We start from the raw sequence: 26,644 nt of genomic DNA, 5'->3' as shown, positions 1-26,644 counted from the left end.
ATAAAGATAAACCACTCAGAGACCACTGTAAATAAAGACAAACGACCCGGGGACCACTGTAAATAAAGATAAACCACCCGGGGACCACTGTAAATAAAGATAAACCACACAGAGACCACTGTAAATAAAGATAAACCACCCAGACACCACTGTTAATAAAGATAAACAACTCAGAGACCACTGTAAATAAAGATAAACCACCCTGGGACCACTATAAATAAAGATAAACCACCCGGGGACCACTGTAAATAAAGATAAACCACCCGGGAACCACTGTAAAAAGAGATAAACCACCCAGAGACCACTGTAAATAAAGATAAACCACCCAGGGACCACTGTAAATTAAAATAAACATACCAGAGAGCACTGTAAATAAATATAAACTACCCAGGGACCAGTGTAAATAAAGATAAAGCACCCGGGGACCACTGTAAATAAAGATAAACCCTCCAGGGACCACTGTAAATAAAAATAAACCACCCAGGGAACACTGAAAATAAAGATAAACCACCCAGGGACCACGGGAAATAAAGATAAACCACCCAGAGACCACTGTAAATAAAGATAAACCACCCGGGACCACTGTAAATAAAGATAAACCACCCAGGAACAACTGTAAATAAAGATAAACCACCCAGGGACCACTGTAAATAAAGTTAAACCATCGGGGACCACTGTAAATAAAGATAAACCACACGGGAACCACTGTAAATAAAGATAAACGACCCGGGGACCACTGTAAATAAAGATAAACCACTCAGAGACCACTGTAAATAAAGATAAACCACCCAGGGACCACTGAAATTAAAGATAAACCACACAGGGACCACTGTAAATAAAGATAAACCACCAAGCGACCACTGTAAATAACGATAAAACACCCAGGGACCACTGTAAATAAAGCTAAACCACACAGAGACCACTGTAAATAATGATAAACCACCCAGAGACCACTGTAAATAAAGATAAACCACCCAGGGACCACTGTAAATTAAGATAAACCACCCGGGGACCAATGTAAATAACGATAAACCACCCAGGGACCACTGAAAATAAAGATAAACCACCCAGGGACCACTGTAAATAAAGATAAACCACCCAGGGACCACTGTAAATAAAGATAAACCACCCAGGGACCACTGTGAATAAAGATAAACCACTCAGGGACCACTGTAAATAAAGATAAACCACCCAGGGACAACTGTAAATAAAGATAAACCACCCAGGGACCACTGTAAATAAAGCTAAACCACCCAGCGACCACTGTAAATAAAGATAAACCACCCAGGGACCACTGTAAATAAAGATAAACCACACAGGGACCACTGTAAATTAAGATAAACCACCCGGGTACCACTGTAATGAAAGATAAACCAGCCTGGGACCACTTTAAATAAAGATAAACCACCCAGGGACCATTGTAAATAAAGATGAATCACCCAGGGACCACTGTAAATAAAGCTAAACCACCCAGAGACCACTGTAAATAAAGATAAACCACCCAGGGACCACTGTAAATAAAGATAAACCACACAGGGACCACTGTAAATTAAGATAAACCACCCGGGTACCACTGTAATGAAAGATAAACCAGCCTGGGACCACTTTAAATAAAGATAAACCACCCAGGGACCACTGTAAATAAAGATAAACCAGCCAGGGACCACTGTAAATGAAGCTAAACCACCCAGAGACCACTGTAAATAAAGATAAACCACCCAGGGACCACCGTAAATTAAGATAAACCACCCGGGGACCACTGTAAATAAAGATAAACCACCCAGGGACCACTGTAAATAAAGATAAAACACCCGGGGACCACTGTAAATAGAGATAAACCACCCAGGGACCAGTGTAAATAAAGATAAACCACCCGGGAACCACTGTAAATAAAGATAAACCACCCAGAGACCACTGTAAATAAAGATAAACCACCCAGGGACCGCTGTAAATAAAGATAAACCCCCTGGGACCACTGTAAATAAAGATAAACCACCCAGGGACCATTGTAAATAAAGATAAACCACCCAGGAACCACTGAAAGTAAAGATAAACCACCCAGGGACCACTGAAAATAAAGCTAAACCACCCAGAGACCACTGTAAATAAAGATAAACCACCCAGGGACCACCGTAAATTAAGATAAACCACCCGGGGACCACTGTAAATAAAGATAAACCACTCAGAGACCACTGTAAATAAAGATAAACCACCCGGGGACCACTGTAAATAAAGATAAACCACCCGGGGACCACTGTAAATAAAGATAAACCACCCAGGGACCAATGTAAATAAAGATAAATCACCCAGGGACCACTATAAATAAAGATAAACCACCCAGGGACCACTGTAAATAAAGATAAACCACCCAGGGAACACTGTAAATAAAGATAAACCACCCGGGACCACTGTAAATAAAGATAAACCACTCTGGGGCCACTGTAAATAAAGATAAACCACCCAGGGACCACTGTAAATAATGATAAACCACCCAGGGACTATTGTAAATAAAGATAAACCACCCGGGGACCACTGGAAATAAAGATCAACCACCCAGAGACCACTGTAAATAAAGATAAACCACCCAGAGACCAATGTAAATAAAGATAAACCACCCAGAGACCACTGTAAATAAAGATAAACCACCCAGGGACCACTGTAAATAATGATAAACTACCCAGGGACCACTGTAAATAAAGATAAATCACCCTGGGGCCACTGTAAATAAAGATAAACCACCCAGGGACCACTGTAAATAAAGATAAACCACACAGGGACCACTGTAAATAAAGATAAACCACCCAGGGACCACTGTAAATGAAGATAAACCATACAGGGAACACTGTAAATAAAGATAAACCACCCAGGGAACCACTGTAAATAAAGATAAACCACCCAGGGAACACTGTAAATAAAGATAAACCATCCGGGACCACTGTAAATAAAGATAAACCACTCTGGGGGCCACTGTAAATAAAGATAAACCATCCAGGGACCACTGAAAATAAAGATAAACCACCCAGGGACCGCTGTAAATAAAGATAAACCCCCTGGGACCACTGTAAATAAAGATAAACCACCCAGGGACCATTGTAAATAAAGATAAACCACCCAGGAACCACTGAAAGTAAAGATAAACCACCCAGGGACCACTGTAAATAAAGATAAACCATCCGGGGACTACTGTAAATAAAGATAAACCACCCAGGGACTATTGTAAATAAAGATAAACCACACGGGGACCTCTGTAAATAAAGATAAACCACCCAGAGACCACTGTAAATAAAGATAAACCACCCAGTAACCACTGTAAATAAAGATAAACCACCCAGAGGCTATTGTAAATAAAGATAAACCACCCGGGGACCACTGTAAATAAAGATAAACCACCCAGGGGCCACTGTAAATAAAGATAAACCACCCAGAGACCACTGTAAATAAAGATAAACCACCCAGAGACCAGTGTAAATAAAGATAAACCACCCAGAGACCACTGTAAATAAAGATAAACCACCCTGGGACCACTATAAATAAAGATAAACCACCCGGGGACCACTGTAAATAAAGATAAACCACCCGGGAACCACTGTAAAAAGAGATAAACCACCCAGAGACCACTGTAAATAAAGATAAACCACCCAGGGACCACTGTAAATTAAAATAAACATACCAGAGAGCACTGTAAATAAATATAAACTACCCAGGGACCAGTGTAAATAAAGATAAAGCACCCGGGGACCACTGTAAATAAAGATAAACCCTCCAGGGACCACTGTAAATAAAAATAAACCACCCAGGGAACACTGAAAATAAAGATAAACCACCCAGGGACCACGGTAAATAAAGATAAACCACCCAGAGACCACTGTAAATAAAGATAAACCACCCGGGACCACTGTAAATAAAGATAAACCACCCAGGAACAACTGTAAATAAAGATAAACCACCCAGGGACCACTGTAAATAAAGTTAAACCATCGGGGACCACTGTAAATAAAGATAAACCACACGGGAACCACTGTAAATAAAGATAAACGACCCGGGGACCACTGTAAATAAAGATAAACCACTCAGAGACCACTGTAAATAAAGATAAACCACCCAGGGACCACTGAAATTAAAGATAAACCACACAGGGACCACTGTAAATAAAGATAAACCACCAAGGGACCACTGTAAATAACGATAAAACACCCAGGGACCACTGTAAATAAAGCTAAACCACACAGAGACCACTGTAAATAATGATAAACCACCCAGAGACCACTGTAAATAAAGATAAACCACCCAGGGACCACTGTAAATTAAGATAAACCACCCGGGGACCAATGTAAATAACGATAAACCACCCAGGGACCACTGAAAATAAAGATAAACCACCCAGGGACCACTGTAAATAAAGATAAACCACCCAGGGACCACTGTAAATAAAGATAAACCACCCAGGGACCACTGTGAATAAAGATAAACCACTCAGGGACCACTGTAAATAAAGATAAACCACCCAGGGACAACTGTAAATAAAGATAAACCACCCAGGGACCACTGTAAATAAAGCTTAACCACCCAGCGACCACTGTAAATAAAGATAAACCACCCAGGGACCACTGTAAATAAAGATAAACCACACAGGGACCACTGTAAATTAAGATAAACCACCCGGGTACCACTGTAATGAAAGATAAACCAGCCTGGGACCACTTTAAATAAAGATAAACCACCCAGGGACCATTGTAAATAAAGATGAATCACCCAGGGACCACTGTAAATAAAGCTAAACCACCCAGAGACCACTGTAAATAAAGATAAACCACCCAGGGATCACTGTAAATAAAGATAAACCACACAGGGACCACTGTAAATTAAGATAAACCACCCGGGTACCACTGTAATGAAAGATAAACCAGCCTGGGACCACTTTAAATAAAGATAAACCACCCAGGGACCACTGTAAATAAAGATAAACCAGCCAGGGACCACTGTAAATGAAGCTAAACCACCCAGAGACCACTGTAAATAAAGATAAACCACCCAGGGACCACCGTAAATTAAGATAAACCACCCGGGGACCACTGTAAATAAAGATAAACCACCCAGGGACCACTGTAAATAAAGATAAAACACCCGGGGACCACTGTAAATAGAGATAAACCACCCAGGGACCAGTGTAAATAAAGATAAACCACCCGGGAACCACTGTAAATAAAGATAAACCACCCAGAGACCACTGTAAATAAAGATAAACCACCCAGGGACCGCTGTAAATAAAGATAAACCCCCTGGGACCACTGTAAATAAAGATAAACCACCCAGGGACCATTGTAAATAAAGATAAACCACCCAGGAACCACTGAAAGTAAAGATAAACCACCCAGGGACCACTGTAAATAAAGCTAAACCACCCAGAGACCACTGTAAATAAAGATAAACCACCCAGGGACCACCGTAAATTAAGATAAACCACCCGGGGACCACTGTAAATAAAGATAAACCACCCAGAGACCACTGTAAATAAAGATAAACCACCCGGGGACCACTGTAAATAAAGATAAACCACCCGGGGACCACTGTAAATAAAGATAAACCACCCAGGGACCAATGTAAATAAAGATAAATCACCCAGGGACCACTGTAAATAAAGATAAACCACCCAGGGACCACTGTAAATAAAGATAAACCACCCAGGGAACACTGTAAATAAAGATAAACCACCCGGGACCACTGTAAATAAAGATAAACCACTCTGGGGCCACTGTAAATAAAGATAAACCACCCAGGGACCACTGTAAATAATGATAAACCACCCAGGGACTATTGTAAATAAAGATAAACCACCCGGGGACCACTGGAAATAAAGATAAACCACCCAGAGACCACTGTAAATAAAGATAAACCACCCAGAGACCAATGTAAATAAAGATAAACCACCCAGAGACCACTGTAAATAAAGATAAACCACCCAGGGACCACTGTAAATAAAGATAAACCACCCAGGAACAACTGTAAATAAAGATAAACCACCCTGGGGCCACTGTAAATAAAGATAAACCACCCAGGGACCACTGTAAATAAAGATAAACCACACAGGGACCACTGTAAATAAAGATAAACCACCCAGGGACCACTGTAAATGAAGATAAACCATACAGGGAACACTGTAAATAAAGATAAACCACCCAGGGAACCACTGTAAATAAAGATAAACCACCCAGGGAACACTGTAAATAAAGATAAACCATCCGGGACCACTGTAAATAAAGATAAACCACTCTGGGGGCCACTGTAAATAAAGATAAACCATCCAGGGACCACTGAAAATAAAGATAAACCACCCAGGGACCGCTGTAAATAAAGATAAACCCCCTGGGACCACTGTAAATAAAGATAAACCACCCAGGGACCATTGTAAATAAAGATAAACCACCCAGGAACCACTGAAAGTAAAGATAAACCACCCAGGGACCACTGTAAATAAAGATAAACCATCCGGGGACTACTGTAAATAAAGATAAACCACCCAGGGACTATTGTAAATAAAGATAAACCACACGGGGACCTCTGTAAATAAAGATAAACCACCGAGAGACCACTGTAAATAAAGATAAACCACCCAGTAACCACTGTAAATAAAGATAAACCACCCAGAGACTATTGTAAATAAAGATAAACCACCCGGGGACCACTGTAAATAAAGATAAACCACCCAGGGGCCACTGTAAATAAAGATAAACCACCCAGAGACCACTGTAAATAAAGATAAACCACCCAGAGACCACTGTAAATAAAGATAAACCACCCAGAGACCACTGTAAATAAAGATAAACCACCCGGGGACCACTGTAAATAAAGATAAACCACCCGGGGACCACTGTAAATAAAGATAAACCACCCAGGGACCAATGTAAATAAAGATAAATCACCCAGGGACCACTGTAAATAAAGATAAACCACCCAGGGACCACTGTAAATAAAGATAAACCACCCAGGGAACACTGTAAATAAAGATAAACCACCCGGGACCACTGTAAATAAAGATAAACCACTCTGGGGCCACTGTAAATAAAGATAAACCACCCAGGGACCACTGTAAATAATGATAAACCACCCAGGGACTATGGTAAATAAAGATAAACCACCCGGGGACCACTGGAAATAAAGATAAACCACCCAGAGACCACAGTAAATAAAGATAAACCACCCAGAGACCACTGTAAATAAAGATAAACCACCCAGAGACCACTGTAAATAAAGATAAACCACCCAGGGACCACTGTAAATAATGATAAACTACCCAGGGACCACTGTAAATAAAGATAAATCACCCTGGGGCCACTGTAAATAAAGATAAACCACCCAGGGACCACTGTAAAAAACCACACAGGGACCACTGTAAATAAAGATAAACAACCCAGGGACCACTGTAAATGAAGATAAACCATACAGGGAACACTGTAAATAAAGATAAACCACCCAGGGAACCACTGTAAATAAAGATAAACCACCCAGGGAACACTGTAAATAAAGATAAACCATCCGGGACCACTGTAAATAAAGATAAACCACTCTGGGGGCCACTGTAAATAAAGATAAACCATCCAGGGACCACTGAAAATAAAGATAAACCACCCAGGGACCGCTGTAAATAAAGATAAACCCCCTGGGACCACTGTAAATAAAGATAAACCACCCAGGGACCATTGTAAATAAAGATAAACCACCCAGGAACCACTGAAAGTAAAGATAAACCACCCAGGGACCACTGTAAATAAAGATAAACCATCCGGGGACTACTGTAAATAAAGATAAACCACCCAGGGACTATTGTAAATAAAGATAAACCACACGGGGACCTCTGTAAATAAAGATAAACCACCCAGAGACCACTGTAAATAAAGATAAACCACCCAGTAACCACTGTAAATAAAGATAAACCACCCAGAGTCTATTGTAAATAAAGATAAACCACCCGGGGACCACTGTAAATAAAGATAAACCACCCAGGGGCCACTGTAAATAAAGATAAACCACCCAGAGACCACTGTAAATAAAGATAAACCACCCAGAGACCACTGTAAATAAAGATAAACCACCCAGAGACCACTGTAAATAAAGATAAACCACCCGGGGACCACTGTAAATAAAGATAAACCACCCGGGGACCACTGTAAATAAAGATAAACAACCCAGGGACCAATGTAAATAAAGATAAATCACCCAGGGACCACTGTAAATAAAGATAAACCACCCAGGGACCACTGTAAATAAAGATAAACCACCCAGGGAACACTGTAAATAAAGATAAACCACCCGGGACCACTGTAAATAAAGATAAACCACTCTGGGGCCACTGTAAATAAAGATAAACCACCCAGGGACCACTGTAAATAATGATAAACCACCCAGGGACTATGGTAAATAAAGATAAACCACCCGGGGACCACTGGAAATAAAGATAAACCACCCAGAGACCACAGTAAATAAAGATAAACCACCCAGAGACCACTGTAAATAAAGATAAACCACCCAGAGACCACTGTAAATAAAGATAAACCACCCAGGGACCACTGTAAATAATGATAAACTACCCAGGGACCACTGTAAATAAAGATAAATCACCCTGGGGCCACTGTAAATAAAGATAAACCACCCAGGGACCACTGTAAAAAACCACACAGGGACCACTGTAAATAAAGATAAACAACCCAGGGACCACTGTAAATGAAGATAAACCATACAGGGAACACTGTAAATAAAGATAAACCACCCAGGGAACCACTGTAAATAAAGATAAACCACCCAGGGAACACTGTAAATAAAGATAAACCATCCGGGACCACTGTAAATAAAGATAAACCACTCTGGGGGCCACTGTAAATAAAGATAAACCATCCAGGGACCACTGAAAATATAGATAAACCACCCGGGACCACTGAAAATAAAGATAAAACACCCAGGGACCACTGGAAATAAAGATAAACCACACCGGAACCACTGCAAATAAAGATAAACCACCCGGGGACCACTGTAAATAAAGATAAACCACCCAGGGACCACTGTAAATAAAGATAAACCACCCAGAGACCACTGTAAACAAAGACAAACTACCCAGGGACCACTGTAAATAAAAATAAACAACCCAGAGACCACTGTGAATAAAGGTAAATCACCCGGGAACACTGTAAATTAAGATAAAGCACCCAGGGACCACTGTAAATAAAGATACACCACCCTGCGACCACTGCAAATAAAGATAAACCACCCAGGGACCTCTGTAAATAAAGATAAACAACCCAGGGGCCAGTAAATAAAGATAAACCACCCAGGGACCACTGTAAACAAAGACAAACTACCCAGGGACCACTGTAAATAAAGATAAACCACCCATAGACCACTGTAAATAAAGATAAATCACCCGGGAACCACTGTAAATAAAGATAAACCACCCAGGGACCACTGTAAATTAAGATAAACCGCCCAGGGACCACTGTAAATAAAGATAAACCACCCAGGGACCACTGTAAATAAAGATAAAACACCCGGGGACCACTGTAAATAAAGATAAACCACCCAGGGACCAGTGTAAATAAAGATAAACCACCCGGGAACCACTGTAAATAAAGATAAACCACCCAGAGACCACTGTAAATAAAGATAAACCACCCAGGGACCACTGTAAATAAAGATAAACCACCGGGTACCACTGTAAATAAAGATAAACCACCCAGGGACCATTGTAAATAAAGATAAACCACCCAGGAACCACTGTAAGTAAAGATAAACCACCCAGGGACGACTGTAAATGAAGATAAACCATACGGGGACTACTGTAAATAAAGATAAACCACCCAGGGACTATTGTAAATAAAGATAAACCACCCGGGGACCACTGTAAATAAAGATAAACCACCCAGAGACCACTGTAAATAAAGATAAACCACCCAGGAACCACTGTAAATAAAGATAAACCACCCAGGGACCACTATAAATAATGATAAACCAACCAGGGACCACAGTAAATAAAGTTAAACCACCCAGGGACAACTGTAAATAAAGATAAACCACCCAGGGACCACTGTAAATAAAGATAAACCACCCAGGGGCCACTGTAAAAAAAGATAATCCACCCAAGGGCTAATGTAAATAAAGATAATCCACCCAAGGACTACTGTAAATAAAGATAAACCACCCGGGAACCACTGTAAATGAAGATAAACCACCCAGGGACTACTGTAAATAAAGATAAACCACCCGGGAACGACTGTAAATAAAGATAAACCACACGGAGACCACTGTAAATAAAGATAAACCACCCAGGGACCACTGTAAATACTGATAAACCACCCGGGGACCACTGTAAATAAAAATAAACCTCCCAGGGACCACTGTAAATAAAGATAAACCACCCAGGGACCACTGTAAATAAAGATAAACCACCCGGGGAGCACTGTAAATAAAAATAAACCTCCCAGGGACCACAGTAAATAAAGATAAACCACCGGGGACCACTGTAAATAAAGAAAAACCACCCAGGGACCATTGTAAATAAAGATAAACCACCCAGGACCCACCGTAAGTAAAGATAAACCACCCAGGGACAATTGTAAATAAAGATAAACCACCCGGGGACCACTGTAAATATTGATAAACAACCCGGGGACCATTGTAAATAAAAATAATCCTCCCAGGGACCACTGTAAATAAAGATAAACCACCCAGGGAACACTGTAAATAAAGATAAACCACCCGGGACCACTGTAAATAAAGATAAACCACTCAGGGACCACTGTAAATAAAGATAAGCCACCCAGGGACCACTGTAAATAAAGGTAAACCACCCAGGGACCACTGTAAATAAAGGTAAACCACCCACGGACCAGTGTAAATAAAGATAAACCACCCAGAGACCACTGTAAATAAAGATAAACCACCCAGAGACCACTGTAAACAAAGATAAACCACCCAGAAACCACTGTAAATAAAGATAAACCACCCAGGGACCACTGTAAATAAAGATAAACCACCGGGGACAACTGTCAATAAAGATAAACCACCCAGGGACCATTGTAAATAAAGATAAACCACCCAGGAACCACTGTAAGTAAAGATATACCACCCAGGGACAACTGTAAATAAAGATAAACCATCCGGGGACTACTCTAAATAAAGATAAACCACCCAGAGACCACTGTAAATAAAGATAAAACACCCAGGGACCACTGTAAATAAAGATAAACCACCCAGGGACCACTGTAAATAAAGATAAACCACCCGGGGACCACTGTCAATAAAAATAAACCTCCCAGGGACCACAGTAAATAAAGATAAACCACCGGGGACCACTGTAAATAAAGAAAAACCACCCAGGGACCATTGTAAATAAAGATAAACCACCCAGGACCCACCGTAAGTAAAGATAAACCACCCAGGGACAATTGTAAATAAAGATAAACCACCCGGGGACCACTGTAAATATTGATAAACAACCCGGGGACCATTGTAAATAAAAATAATCCTCCCAGGGACCACTGTAAATAAAGATAAACCACCCAGGGAACACTGTAAATAAAGATAAACCACCCGGGACCACTGTAAATAAAGATAAACCACCCAGGGACCACTGTAAATAAAGATAAGCCACCCAGGGACCACTGTAAATAAAGATAAACCACCCAGGGACCACTGTAAATAAAGGTAAACCACCCACGGACCAGTGTAAATAAAGATAAACCACCCAGAGACCACTGTAAATAAAGATAAACCACCCAGAGACCACTGTAAACAAAGATAAACCACCCAGAGACCACTGTAAATAAAGATAAACCACCCAGGGACCACTGTAAATAAAGATAAACCACCGGGGACAACTGTAAATAAAGATAAACCACCCAGGGACCATTGTAAATAAAGATAAACCACCCAGGAACCACTGTAAGTAAAGATATACCACCCAGGGACAACTGTAAATAAAGATAAACCATCCGGGGACTACTCTAAATAAAGATAAACCACCCAGAGACCACTGTAAATAAAGATAAAACACCCAGGGACCACTGTAAATAAAGATAAACCACCCAGGGACCACTGTAAATAAAGATAAACCACCCGGGGACCACTGTCAATAAAGATAAACCACCCAGGGACCGCTGTAAATAAAGATAAACCACCCGGGGACCTCTGTAAATGAAGATAAACCACCCAGGGACCACTGTAAATAAAGATATACCACCGAGGGACCACTGTAACTAAAGATAAATCACCCGGGAACCACTGTAAATAAAGATAAACCACCCAGGGACCACTGTAAATTAAGACAAACCAACCAGGGACCAGTATAAATAAAGATGAACCACCCAGGGACCACTGTAAATAAAGATAAACCACGCAGGTACCACTGTAAATAAAGATAAACCAACCAGGGACCACTGTAAATAAAGATAAACCACCCAGGGACCACTTTAAATAAAGATAAACCATCCAGGGACCACTGTAAATAAAGATAAACCACCCAGAGACTTCTGTAAATAAAGATAAACCACCCAGGGACCACTGTAAATAAAGATAAACCACACAGGGACCACTGTAAATAAAGATAAACCACCCAGGGACCACTGTAAATAAAGATAAACCACTCAGAGACCACTGTAAATAAAGACAAACAACCCGGGGACCACTGTAAATAAAGATAGACCACACAGAGACCACTGTAAATAAAGATAAACCACCCAGACACCACTGTTAATAAAGATAAACAACTCAGAGACCACTGTAAATAAAGATAAACCACCCTGGGACCACTATAAATAAAGATAAACCACCCGGGGACCACTGTAAATAAAGATAAACCACCCGGGAACCACTGTAAATAAAGATAAACCACCCAGAGACCACTGTAAATAAAGATAAACCACCCAGGGACCACTGTAAATTAAGATAAACATACCAGAGAGCACTGTAAATAAATATAAACTACCCAGGGACCAGTGTAAATAAAGATAAAGCACCCGGGGACCACTGTAAATAAAGATAAACCCTCCAGGGACCACTGTAAATAAAAATAAACCACCCAGGGAACACTGTAAATAAAGATAAACCACCCAGGGACCACGGTAAATAAAGATAAACCACCCAGAGACCACTGTAAATAAAGATAAACCACCCGGGACCACTGTAAATAAAGATAAACCACCCAGGAACAACTGTAAATAAAGATAAACCACCCAGGGACCACTGTAAATAAAGTTAAACCATCGGGGACCACTGTAAATAAAGATAAACCACACGGGAACCACTGTAAATAAAGATAAACGACCCGGGGACCATGTTAAATAAAGATAAACCACTCAGAGACCACTGTAAATAAAGATAAACCACCCAGGGACCACTGAAAATAAAGATAAACCACACAGGGACCACTGTAAATAAAGATAAACCACCAAGGGACCACTGTAAATAACGATAAAACACCCAGGGACCACTGTAAATAAAGCTAAACCACACAGAGACCACTGTAAATAAAGATAAACCACCCAGGGACCACTGTAAATTAAGATAAACCACCCGGGGACCAATGTAAATAACGATAAACCACCCAGGGACCACTGTAAATAAAGATAAACCACCCAGGGACCACTGTGAATAAAGATAAACCACTCAGGGACCACTGTAAATAAAGATAAACCACCCAGGGACAACTGTAAATACAGATAAACCACCCAGGGACCACTGTAAATAAAGCTAAACCACCCAGCGACCACTGTAAATAAAGATAAACCACCCAGGGACCACTGTAAATAAAGATAAACCACACAGGGACCACTGTAAATTAAGATAAACCACCCGGGTACCACTGTAATGAAAGATAAACCAGCCTGGGACCACTTTAAATAAAGATAAACCACCCAGGGACCATTGTAAATAAAGATGAATCACCCAGGGACCACTGTAAATAAAGCTAAACCACCCAGAGACCACTGTAAATAAAGATAAACCACCCAGGGACCACTGTAAATAAAGATAAACCACACAGGGACCACTGTAAATTAAGATAAACCACCCGGGTACCACTGTAATGAAAGATAAACCAGCCTGGGACCACTTTAAATAAAGATAAACCACCCAGGGACCACTGTAAATAAAGATAAACCAGCCAGGGACCACTGTAAATGAAGCTAAACCACCCAGAGACCACTGTAAATAGAGATAAACCACCCAGGGACCAGTGTAAATAAAGATAAACCACCCGGGAACCACTGTAAATAAAGATAAACCACCCAGAGACCACTGTAAATAAAGATAAACCACCCAGGGACCGCTGTAAATAAAGATAAACCCCCTGGGACCACTGTAAATAAAGATAAACCACCCAGGGACCATTGTAAATAAAGATAAACCACCCAGGAACCACTGAAAGTAAAGATAAACCACCCAGGGACCACTGTAAATAAAGATAAACCATCCGGGGACTACTGTAAATAAAGATAAACCACCCAGGGACTATTGTAAATAAAGATAAACCACACGGGGACCTCGGTAAATAAAGATAAACCACCCAGAGACCACTGTAAATAAAGATAAACCACCCAGTAACCACTGTAAATAAAGATAAACCACCCAGAGACTATTGTAAATAAAGATAAACCACCCGGGGACCACTGTAAATAAAGATAAACCACCCAGGGGCCACTGTAAATAAAGATAAACCACCCAGAGACCACTGTAAATAAAGATAAACCACCCAGAGACCACTGTAAATAAAGATAAACCACCCAGAGACCACTGTAAATAAAGATAAACCACCCGGGGACCACTGTAAATAAAGATAAACCACCCTGGGACCACTGTAAATAAAGATAAACCACCCAGGGACCAATGTAAATAAAGATAAATCACCCAGGGACCACTGTAAATAAAGATAAACCACCCAGGGACCACTGTAAATAAAGATAAACCACCCAGGGAACACTGTAAATAAAGATAAACCACCCGGGACCACTGTAAATAAAGATAAAACACTCTGGGGCCACTGTAAATAAAGATAAACCACCCAGGGACCACTGTAAATAATGATAAACCACCCAGGGACTATTGTAAATAAAGATAAACCACCCGGGGACCACTGGAAATAAAGATAAACCACCCAGAGACCACTGTAAATAAAGATAAACCACCCAGAGACCACTGTAAATAAAGATAAACCACCCAGAGACCACTGTAAATAAAGATAAACCACCCAGGGACCACTGTAAATAATGATAAACTACCCAGGGACCACTGTAAATAAAGATAAATCACCCTGGGGCCACTGTAAATAAAGATAAACCACCCAGGGACCACTGTAAATAAAGATAAACCACACAGGGACCACTGTAAATATAGATAAACCACCCAGGGACCACTGTAAATGAAGATAAACCATACAGGGAACACTGTAAATAAAGATAAACCACCCAGGGAACCACTGTAAATAAAGATAAACCACCCAGGGAACACTGTAAATAAAGATAAACCATCCGGGACCACTGTAAATAAAGATAAACCACTCTGGGGGCCACTGTAAATAAAGATAAACCATCCAGGGACCACTGAAAATAAAGATAAACCACCCAGGGACCGCTGTAAATAACGATAAACCCCCTGGGACCACTGTAAATAAAGATAAACCACCCAGGGACCATTGTAAATAAAGATAAACCACCCAGGAACCACTGAAAGTAAAGATAAACCACCCAGGGACCACTGTAAATAAAGATAAACCATCCGGGGACTACTGTAAATAAAGATAAACCACCCAGGGACTATTGTAAATAAAGATAAACCACACGGGGACCTCTGTAAATAAAGATAAACCACCCAGAGACCACTGTAAATAAAGATAAACCACCCAGTAACCACTGTAAATAAAGATAAACCACCCAGAGACTATTGTAAATAAAGATAAACCACCCGGGGACCACTGTAAATAAAGATAAACCACCCAGGGGCCACTGTAAATAAAGATAAACCACCCAGAGACCACTGTAAATAAAGATAAACCACCCAGAGACCACTGTAAATAAAGATAAACCACCCAGAGACCACTGTAAATAAAGATAAACCACCCGGGGACCACTGTAAATAAAGATAAACCACCCGGGGACCACTGTAAATAAAGATAAACCACCCAGGGACCAATGTAAATAAAGATAAATCACCCAGGGACCACTGTAAATAAAGATAAACCACCCAGGGACCACTGTAAATAAAGATAAACCACCCAGGGAACACTGTAAATAAAGATAAACCACCCGGGACCACTGTAAATAAAGATAAACCACTCTGGGGCCACTGTAAATAAAGATAAACCACCCAGGGACCACCGTAAATTAAGATAAACCACCCGGGGACCACTGTAAATAAAGATAAACCACCCAAGGACCACTGTAAATAAAGATAAAACACCCGGGGACCACTGTAAATAGAGATAAACCACCCAGGGACCAGTGTAAATAAAGATAAACCACCCGGGAACCACTGTAAATAAAGATAAACCACCCAGAGACCACTGTAAATAAAGATAAACCACCCAGGGACCGCTGTAAATAAAGATAAACCCCCTGGGACCACTGTAAATAAAGATAAACCACCCAGGGACCATTGTAAATAAAGATAAACCACCCAGGAACCACTGAAAGTAAAGATAAACCACCCAGGGACCACTGTAAATAAAGATAAACCATCCGGGGACTACTGTAAATAAAGATAAACCACCCAGGGACTATTGTAAATAAAGATAAACCACACGGGGACCTCTGTAAATAAAGATAAACCACCCAGAGACCACTGTAAATAAAGATAAACCACCCAGTAACCACTGTAAATAAAGATAAACCACCCAGAGACTATTGTAAATAAAGATAAACCACCCGGGGACCACTGTAAATAAAGATAAACCACCCAGGGGCCACTGTAAATAAAGATAAACCACCCAGAGACCACTGTAAATAAAGATAAACCACCCAGAGACCACTGTAAATAAAGATAAACCACCCAGAGACCACTGTAAATAAAGATAAACCACCCGGGGACCACTGTAAATAAAGATAAACCACCCGGGGACCACTGTAAATAAAGATAAACCACCCAGGGACCAATGTAAATAAAGATAAATCACCCAGGGACCACTGTAAATAAAGATAAACCACCCAGGGACCACTGTAAATAAAGATAAACCACCCAGGGAACACTGTAAATAAAGATAAACCACCCGGGACCACTGTAAATAAAGATAAAACACTCTGGGGCCACTGTAAATAAAGATAAACCACCCAGGGACCACTGTAAATAATGATAAACCACCCAGGGACTATTGTAAATAAAGATAAACCACCCGGGGACCACTGGAAATAAAGATAAACCACCCAGAGACCACTGTAAATAAAGATAAACCACCCAGAGACCACTGTAAATAAAGATAAACCACCCAGAGACCACTGTAAATAAAGATAAACCACCCAGGGACCACTGTAAATAATGATAAACTACCCAGGGACCACTGTAAATAAAGATAAATCACCCTGGGGCCACTGTAAATAAAGATAAACCACCCAGGGACCACTGTAAATAAAGATAAACCACACAGGGACCACTGTAAATAAAGATAAACCACCCAGGGACCACTGTAAATGAAGATAAACCATACAGGGAACACTGTAAATAAAGATAAACCACCCAGGGAACCACTGTAAATAAAGATAAACCACCCAGGGAACACTGTAAATAAAGATAAACCATCCGGGACCACTGTAAATAAAGATAAACCACTCTGGGGGCCACTGTAAATAAAGATAAACCATCCAGGGACCACTGAAAATAAAGATAAACCACCCAGGGACCGCTGTAAATAAAGATAAACCCCCTGGGACCACTGTAAATAAAGATAAACCACCCAGGGACCATTGTAAATAAAGATAAACCACCCAGGAACCACTGAAAGTAAAGATAAACCACCCAGGGACCACTGTAAATAAAGATAAACCATCCGGGGACTACTGTAAATAAAGATAAACCACCCAGGGACTATTGTAAATAAAGATAAACCACACGGGGACCTCTGTAAATAAAGATAAACCACCCAGAGACCACTGTAAATAAAGATAAACCACCCAGTAACCACTGTAAATAAAGATAAACCACCCAGAGACTATTGTAAATAAAGATAAACCACCCGGGGACCACTGTAAATAAAGATAAACCACCCAGGGGCCACTGTAAATAAAGATAAACCACCCAGAGACCACTGTAAATAAAGATAAACCACCCAGAGACCACTGTAAATAAAGATAAATCACCCAGAGACCACTGTAAATAAAGATAAACCACCCGGGGACCACTGTAAATAAAGATAAACCACCCGGGGACCACTGTAAATAAAGATAAACCACCCAGGGACCAATGTAAATAAAGATAAATCACCCAGGGACCACTGTAAATAAAGATAAACCACCCAGGGACCACTGTAAATAAAGATAAACCACCCAGGGAACACTGTAAATAAAGATAAACCACCCGGGACCACTGTAAATAAAGATAAACCACTCTGGGGCCACTGTAAATAAAGATAAACCACCCAGGGACCACTGTAAATAATGATAAACCACCCAGGGACTATTGTAAATAAAGATAAACCACCCGGGGACCACTGGAAATAAAGATAAACCACCCAGAGACCACTGTAAATAAAGATAAACAACCCAGAGACCACTGTAAATAAAGATAAACCACCCAGAGACCACTGTAAATAAAGATAAACCACCCAGGGACCACTGTAAATAATGATAAACTACCCAGGGACCACTGTAAATAAAGATAAATCACCCTGGGGCCACTGTAAATAAAGATAAACCACCCAGGGACCACTGTAAAAAACCACACAGGGACCACTGTAAATAAAGATAAACAACCCAGGGACCACTTTAAATGAAGATAAACCATACAGGGAACATTGTAAATAAAGATAAACCACCCAGGGAACCACTGTAAATAAAGATAAACCACCCAGGGAACACTGTAAATAAAGATAAACCATCCGGGACCACTGTAAATAAAGATAAACCACTCTGGGGGCCACTAAAAATAAAGATAAACCATCCAGGGACCACTGAAAATATAGATAAACCACCCGGGAACACTGTAAATAAAGATAAAACACCCAGGGACCACTGGAAATAAAGATAAACCACACCGGAACCACTGCAAATAAAGATAAACCACCCGGGGACCACTGTAAATAAAGATAAACCACCCAGGGACCACTGTAAATAAAGATAAACCACCCAGGGACCACTGTAAACAAAGACAAACTACCCAGGGACCACTGTAAATAAAAATAAACAACCCAGAGACCACTGTGAATAAAGGTAAATCACCCGGGAACACTGTAAATAAAGATAAACCACCCAGGGACCACTGTAAATTAAGATAAAGCACCCAGGGACCACTGTAAATAAAGATACACCACCCTGCGACCACTGCAAATAAAGATAAACCACCCAGGGACCTCTGTAAATAAAGATAAACCACCCAGGGGCCAGTAAATAAAGATAAACCACCCAGGGACCACTGTAAACAAAGACAAACTACCCAGGGACCACTGTAAATAAAGATAAACCACCCATAGACCACTGTAAATAAAGATAAATCACCCGGGAACCACTGTAAATAAAGATAAACCACCCAGGGACCACTGTAAATTAAGATAAACCTCCCAGGGACCACTGTAAATAAAGATAAACCACCCAGGGACCAATGTAAATAAAGATAAAACACCCGGGGACCACTGTAAATAAAGATAAACCACCCAGGGACCAGTGTAAATAAAGATAAACCACCCGGGAACCACTGTAAATAAAGATAAACCACCCAGAGACCACTGTAAATAAAGATAAACCACCCAGGGACCACTGTAAATAAAGATAAACCACCGGGTACCACTGTAAATAAAGATAAACCACCCAGGGACCATTGTACATAAAGATAAACCACCCAGGAACCACTGTAAGTAAAGATAAACCACCCAGGGACGACTGTAAATGAAGATAAACCATACGGGGACTACTGTAAATAAAGATAAACCACCCAGGGACTATTGTAAATAAAGATAAACCACCCGGGGACCACTGTAAATAAAGATAAACCACCCAGAGACCACTGTAAATAAAGATAAACCACCCAGGAACCACTGTAAATAAAGATAAACCACCCAGGGACCACTATAAATAATGATAAACCAACCAGGGACCACAGTAAATAAAGTTAAACCACCCAGGGACAACTGTAAATAAAGATAAACCACCCAGGGACCACTGTAAATAAAGATAAACCACCCAGGGGCCACTGTAAAAAAAGATAATCCACCCAAGGGCTAATGTAAATAAAGATAATCCACCCAAGGACTACTGTAAATAAAGATAAACCACCCGGGAACCACTGTAAATAAAGATAAACCACCCAGGGACTACTGTAAATAAAGATAAACCACCCGGGAACGACTGTAAATAAAGATAAACCACCCGGAGACCACTGTAAATAAAGATAAACCACCCAGGGACCACTGTAAATACTGATAAACCACCCGGGGACCACTGTAAATAAAAATAAACCTCCCAGGGACCACTGTAAATAAAGATAAACCACCCAGGGACCACTGTAAATAAAGATAAACCACCCGGGGAGCACTGTAAATAAAAATAAACCTCCCAGGGACCACAGTAAATAAAGATAAACCACCGGGGACCACTGTAAATAAAGAAAAACCACCCAGGGACCATTGTAAATAAAGATAAACCACCCAGGACCCACCGTAAGTAAAGATAAACCACCCAGGGACAATTGTAAATAAAGATAAACCACCCGGGAACCACTGTAAATATTGATAAACAACCCGGGGACCATTGTAAATAAAAATAATCCTCCCAGGGACCACTGTAAATAAAGATAAACCACCCAGGGAACACTGTAAATAAAGATAAACCACCCGGGACCACTGTAAATAAAGATAAACCACCCAGGGACCACTGTAAATAAAGATAAGCCACCCAGGGACCACTGTAAATAAAGGTAAACCACCCAGGGACCACTGTAAATAAAGGTAAACCACCCACGGACCAGTGTAAATAAAGATAAACCACCCAGAGACCACTGTAAATAAAGATAAACCACCCAGAGACCACTGTAAACAAAGATAAACCACCCAGAGACCACTGTAAATAAAGATAAACCACCCAGGGACCACTGTAAATAAAGATAAACCACCGGGGACAACTGTAAATAAAGATAAACCACCCAGGGACCATTGTAAATAAAGATAAACCACCCAGGAACCACTGTAAGTAAAGATATACCACCCAGGGACAACTGTAAATAAAGATAAACCATTCGGGGACTACTCTAAATAAAGATAAACCACCCAGAGACCACTGTAAATAAAGATAAAACACCCAGGGACCACTGTAAATAAAGATAAACCACCCAGGGACCACTGTAAATAAAGATAAACCACCCGGGGACCACTGTCAATAAAGATAAACCACCCAGGGACCGCTGTAAATAAAGATAAACCACCCGGGGACCTCTGTAAATGAAGATAAACCACCCAGGGACCACTGTAAATAACGATACACCACCCAGGGACCTCTGTAAATAAAGATAAACCACCCAGGGACCACTGTAAATAAAGATAAACCACCCAGGGACCACTGTAAATAAAGATAAACCACCCAGGGACCACTGTAAATAAAGATAAACCACCCAGGGACCACTGTAAATAACGATAAACCACGCGGGAACCACTGTAAAAAATGATAAACCACACGGGGACCACTGTAAATAAAGATAAACCACCCAGGGACCACTGTAAAGAAAGATAAACCACCCAGAGACCTCTGTAAATAAAGATAAACCACCCGGAGAACATTGTAAATAAAGATAAACCACCCAGAGACCACAGTAAATAAAGAGAAACCACCCAGGGACCACTGTAAATAAAGATAAACCACCCAGAGACCACAGTAAATAAAGAGAAACCACTCAGAGATCACTGTAAATGAAGAGAAACCACCCAGGGACCATTGTAAATAAAGATAAACCACCCGGGGACCACTGTAAATAAAGATAACCCACCCAGGGACCACTGTAAATAAAGATAAACCACCCAGAGAACACTGTAAATAAAGATAAACCACCCGGGGACCACTGCAAATAAAGATAAACCACCCAGAGACCACAGTAAATAAAGATAAACCTCCCGGGGACCACTGTAAATAAAGATAAACCACCCAGAGACCATTGTAAATAAAGATAAACCACCCAGGGACCACTGCAAATAAAGATAAACCACCCAGAGACCATTGTAAATAAAGATAAACCACCCAGAAACCACTGTAAATAAAGATAAACCACCCAGGGACCACTTTAAATAAAGATAAACCATCCAGGGACCACTGTAAATAAAGATAAACCACCCAGAGACTTCTGTAAATAAATATAAACCACCCAGGGACCACTGTAAATAAAGATAAACCACCCAGGGACCACTGTAAATAAAGATAAACCATCCAGGGACCACTGTAAATAAAGATAAACCACTCAGAGACCACTGTAAATAAAGATAAACGACCCGGGGACCACTGTAAATAAAGATAGACCACACAGAGACCACTGTAAATACAGATAAACCACCCAGACACCACTGTTAATAAAGATAAACCACTCAGAGACCACTGTAAATAAAGATAAACCACCCTGGGACCACTATAAATAAAGATAAACCACCCGGGGACCACTGTAAATAAAGATAAACCACCCAGGGACCACTGTAAATAAAGATAAACCACCCAGGGACCACTGTAAATAAAGATAAACCACCCAGGGACCAGTGTAAATAAAGATAAAGCACCCGGGGACCACTGTAAATAAAGATAAACCCTCCAGGGACCACTGTAAATAAAAATAAACCACCCAGGGACCACTGTAAATAAAGATAAACCACCCAGAGACCACGGTAAATAAAGATAAACCACCCAGAGACCACTGTAAATAAAGATAAACCACCCGGGACCACTGTAAATAAAGATAAACCACCCAGGAACAACTGTAAATAAAGATAAACCACCCAGGGACCACTGTAAATAAAGTTAAACCATCGGGGACCACTGTAAATAAAGATAAACCACACGGGAACCACTGTAAATAAAGATAAACGACCCGGGGACCACTGTAAATAAAGATAAACCACTCAGAGACCACTGTAAATAAAGATAAACCACCCAGGGACAACTGAAAATAAAGATAAACCACACAGGAACACTGTAAATAAAGATAAACCACCAAGGGACCACTGTAAATAACGATAAACCACCCAGGGACCACTGTAAATAAAGCTAAACCACACAGAGACCACTGTAAATACTGATAAACCACCCAGAGACCACTGTAAATAAAGATAAACCACCCAGGGACCACTGTAAATTAAGATAAACCACCCGGGGACCAATGTAAATAACGATAAACCACCCAGGGACCACTGAAAATAAAGATAAACCACCCAGGGACCACTGTAAATAAAGATAAACCACCCAGGGACCACTGTAAATAAAGATAAACCACCCAGGGACCACTGTAAATAAAGATAAACCACCCAGGGACCACTGTAAATAAAGATAAACCACCCAGGGACAACTGTAAATAAAGATAAACCACCCAGGGACCACTGTAAATAAAGCTAAACCACCCAGCGACCACTGTAAATAAAGATAAACCACCCAGGGACCACTGTAAATAAAGATAAACCACACAGGGACCACTGTAAATTAAGATAAACCACCCGGGGACCACTGTAATGAAAGATAAACCACCTGGGACCACTTTAAATAAAGTTAAACCACCCAGGGACCATTGTAAATAAGGATGAACCACCCAGGGACCACAGTAAATAAAGCTAAACCACCCAGAGACCACTGTAAATAAAGATAAACCACCCAGGGACCACTTTAAATAAAGATAAACCACCCAGGGACCACTGTAAATAAATATAAACCACCCAGGGACCACTGAAAATAAAGATAAACCACCCAGGGACCACTGTAAATAAAGATAAATCACCCAGGGACCACTGTAAATAAAGCAAAACCACCCAGAGACCACTGTAAATAAAGATAAACCACCCAGGGACCACTGTAAATAAAGATAAACCACACAGGGACCACTGTAAATTAAGATAAACCACCCGGGTACCACTGTAATGAAAGATAAACCAGCCTGGGACCACTTTAAATAAAGATAAACCACCCAGGGACCACTGTAAATAAAGATAAACCACCCAGGGACCACTGTAAATGAAGCTAAACCACCCAGAGACCACTGTAAATAAAGATAAACCACACAGGGACCACCGTAAATTAAGATAAACCACCCGGGGACCACTGTAAATAAAGATAAACCACCCAGGGACCACTGTAAATAAAGATAAAACACCCGGGGACCACTGTACATAGAGACAAACCACCCAGGGACCAGTGTAAATAAAGATAAACCACCCGGGAACCACTGTAAATAAAGATAAACCACCCAGAGACCACTGTAAATAAAGATAAACCACCCAGGGACCGCTGTAAATAAAGATAAACCCCCTGGGACCACTGTAAATAAAGATAAACCACCCAGGGGCCATTGTAAATAAAGATAAACCACCCAGGAACCACTGAAAGTAAAGATAAACCACCCAGGGACCACTGTAAATAAAGATAAACCATCCGGGGACTACTGTATATAAAGATAAACCACCCAGGGACTATTGTAAATAAAGATAAACCACCCGGGGACCTCTGTAAATAAAGATAAACCACCCAGAGACCACTGTAAATAAAGATAAACCACCCAGTAACCACTGTAAATAAAGATAAACCACCCAGGGACTATTGTAAATAAAGATAAACCACCCGGGGACCACTGTAAATAAAGATAAACCACCCAGGGGCCACTGTAAATAAAGATAAACCACCCAGAGACCACTGTAAATAAAGATAAACCACCCAGAGACCACTGGAAATAAAGATAAGCCACCCAGGGACCACTGTAAATAATGATAAACTACCCAGGGACCACTGTAAATAAAGATAAACCACCCTGGGGCCACTGTAAATAAAGATAAACCACCCAGGGACCACTGTAAATAAAGATAAATCACCCAGGGACCACTGTAAATAAAGATAAACCACCCAGGGACCACTGTAAATGAAGATAAACCATACAGGGAACACTGTAAATGAAGATAAACCACCCAGGGAACCACTGTAAATAGAGATAAACCACCCAGGGAACACTGTAAATAAAGATAAACCACCCGGGACCACTGTAAATAAAGATAAACCACTCTGGGGCCACTGTAAATAAAGATAAACCACCCAGGGACCACTGTAAATAAAGATAAACCACCCAGGGACTATTGTAAATAAAGATAAACCACCCGGGGACCACTGTAAATAAAGATAAACCACCCAGAGACCACTGTAAATAAAGATAAACCACCCAGAGACCACTGTAAATAAAGATAAACCACACAGAGACCACTGTAAATAAAGATAAACCACCCAGGGACCACTGTAAATAATGATAAACTACCCAGGGACCACTGTAAATAAAGCTAAACGACCCTGGGGCCACTGTAAATAAAGATAAACCACCCAGGGACCACTGTAAATAAAGATAAACCACCCAGGGACCACTGTAAATAAAGATAAACCACCCAGGGACCACTGTAAATGAAGATAAACCATACAGGGAACACTGTAAATAAAGATAAACCACCCAGGGAACCACTGTAAATAAAGATAAACCACCCAGGGAACACTGTAAATAAAGATAAACCACCCGGGACCACTGTAAATAAAGATAAACCACTCTGGGGCCACTGTAAATAAAGATAAACCACCCAGGGACCACTGAAAATATAGATAAAACACCCGAGGACCACTGTAAATAAAGATAAAACACCCAGGGACCACTGGAAATAAAGATAAACAACCCCGGAACCACTGCAAATAAAGTTAACCATCCGGGGACACCTGTAAATATGGATAAATCACCCAGGGACCACTGTAAATAAAGATAAACCACCCAGGGACCACTGTAAACAAAGACAAACTACCCAGGGACCACTGTAAATAAAGATAAACAACCCAGAGACCACTGTGAATAAAGATAAATCACCCGGAAACACTGTAAATAAAGATAAAGCACCCAGGGACCACTGTAAATTAAGATAAAGCACCCAGGGACCACTGTAAATAAAGATAAACCACACTGGGACCACTACAAATAAAGATAAACCACCCAGGGACCACTGTAATTAAAGATAAACCACCCAGGGACCACTGTAAATAAAGATAAACCACCCAGGGACCACTGTAAACAAAGACAAACTACCCAGGGACCACTGTAAATAAAGATAAACCATCCAGAGAACACTGTAAATAAAGATAAATCACCCGGGAACCACTGTAAATTAAGATAAACCAACCAGGGTCCACTGTAAATAAAGATAAACCACCCAGGGACCACTGTAAATAAAGATAAAACACCCGGGGACCACTGTAAATAAAGATAAACCACC

This window comes from Scyliorhinus torazame, chromosome 23 (assembly GCF_047496885.1).
Source record: "Scyliorhinus torazame isolate Kashiwa2021f chromosome 23, sScyTor2.1, whole genome shotgun sequence".
Classification (NCBI taxonomy): domain Eukaryota; kingdom Metazoa; phylum Chordata; class Chondrichthyes; order Carcharhiniformes; family Scyliorhinidae; genus Scyliorhinus; species Scyliorhinus torazame.
This window is presented reverse-complemented; position numbering follows the sequence as displayed.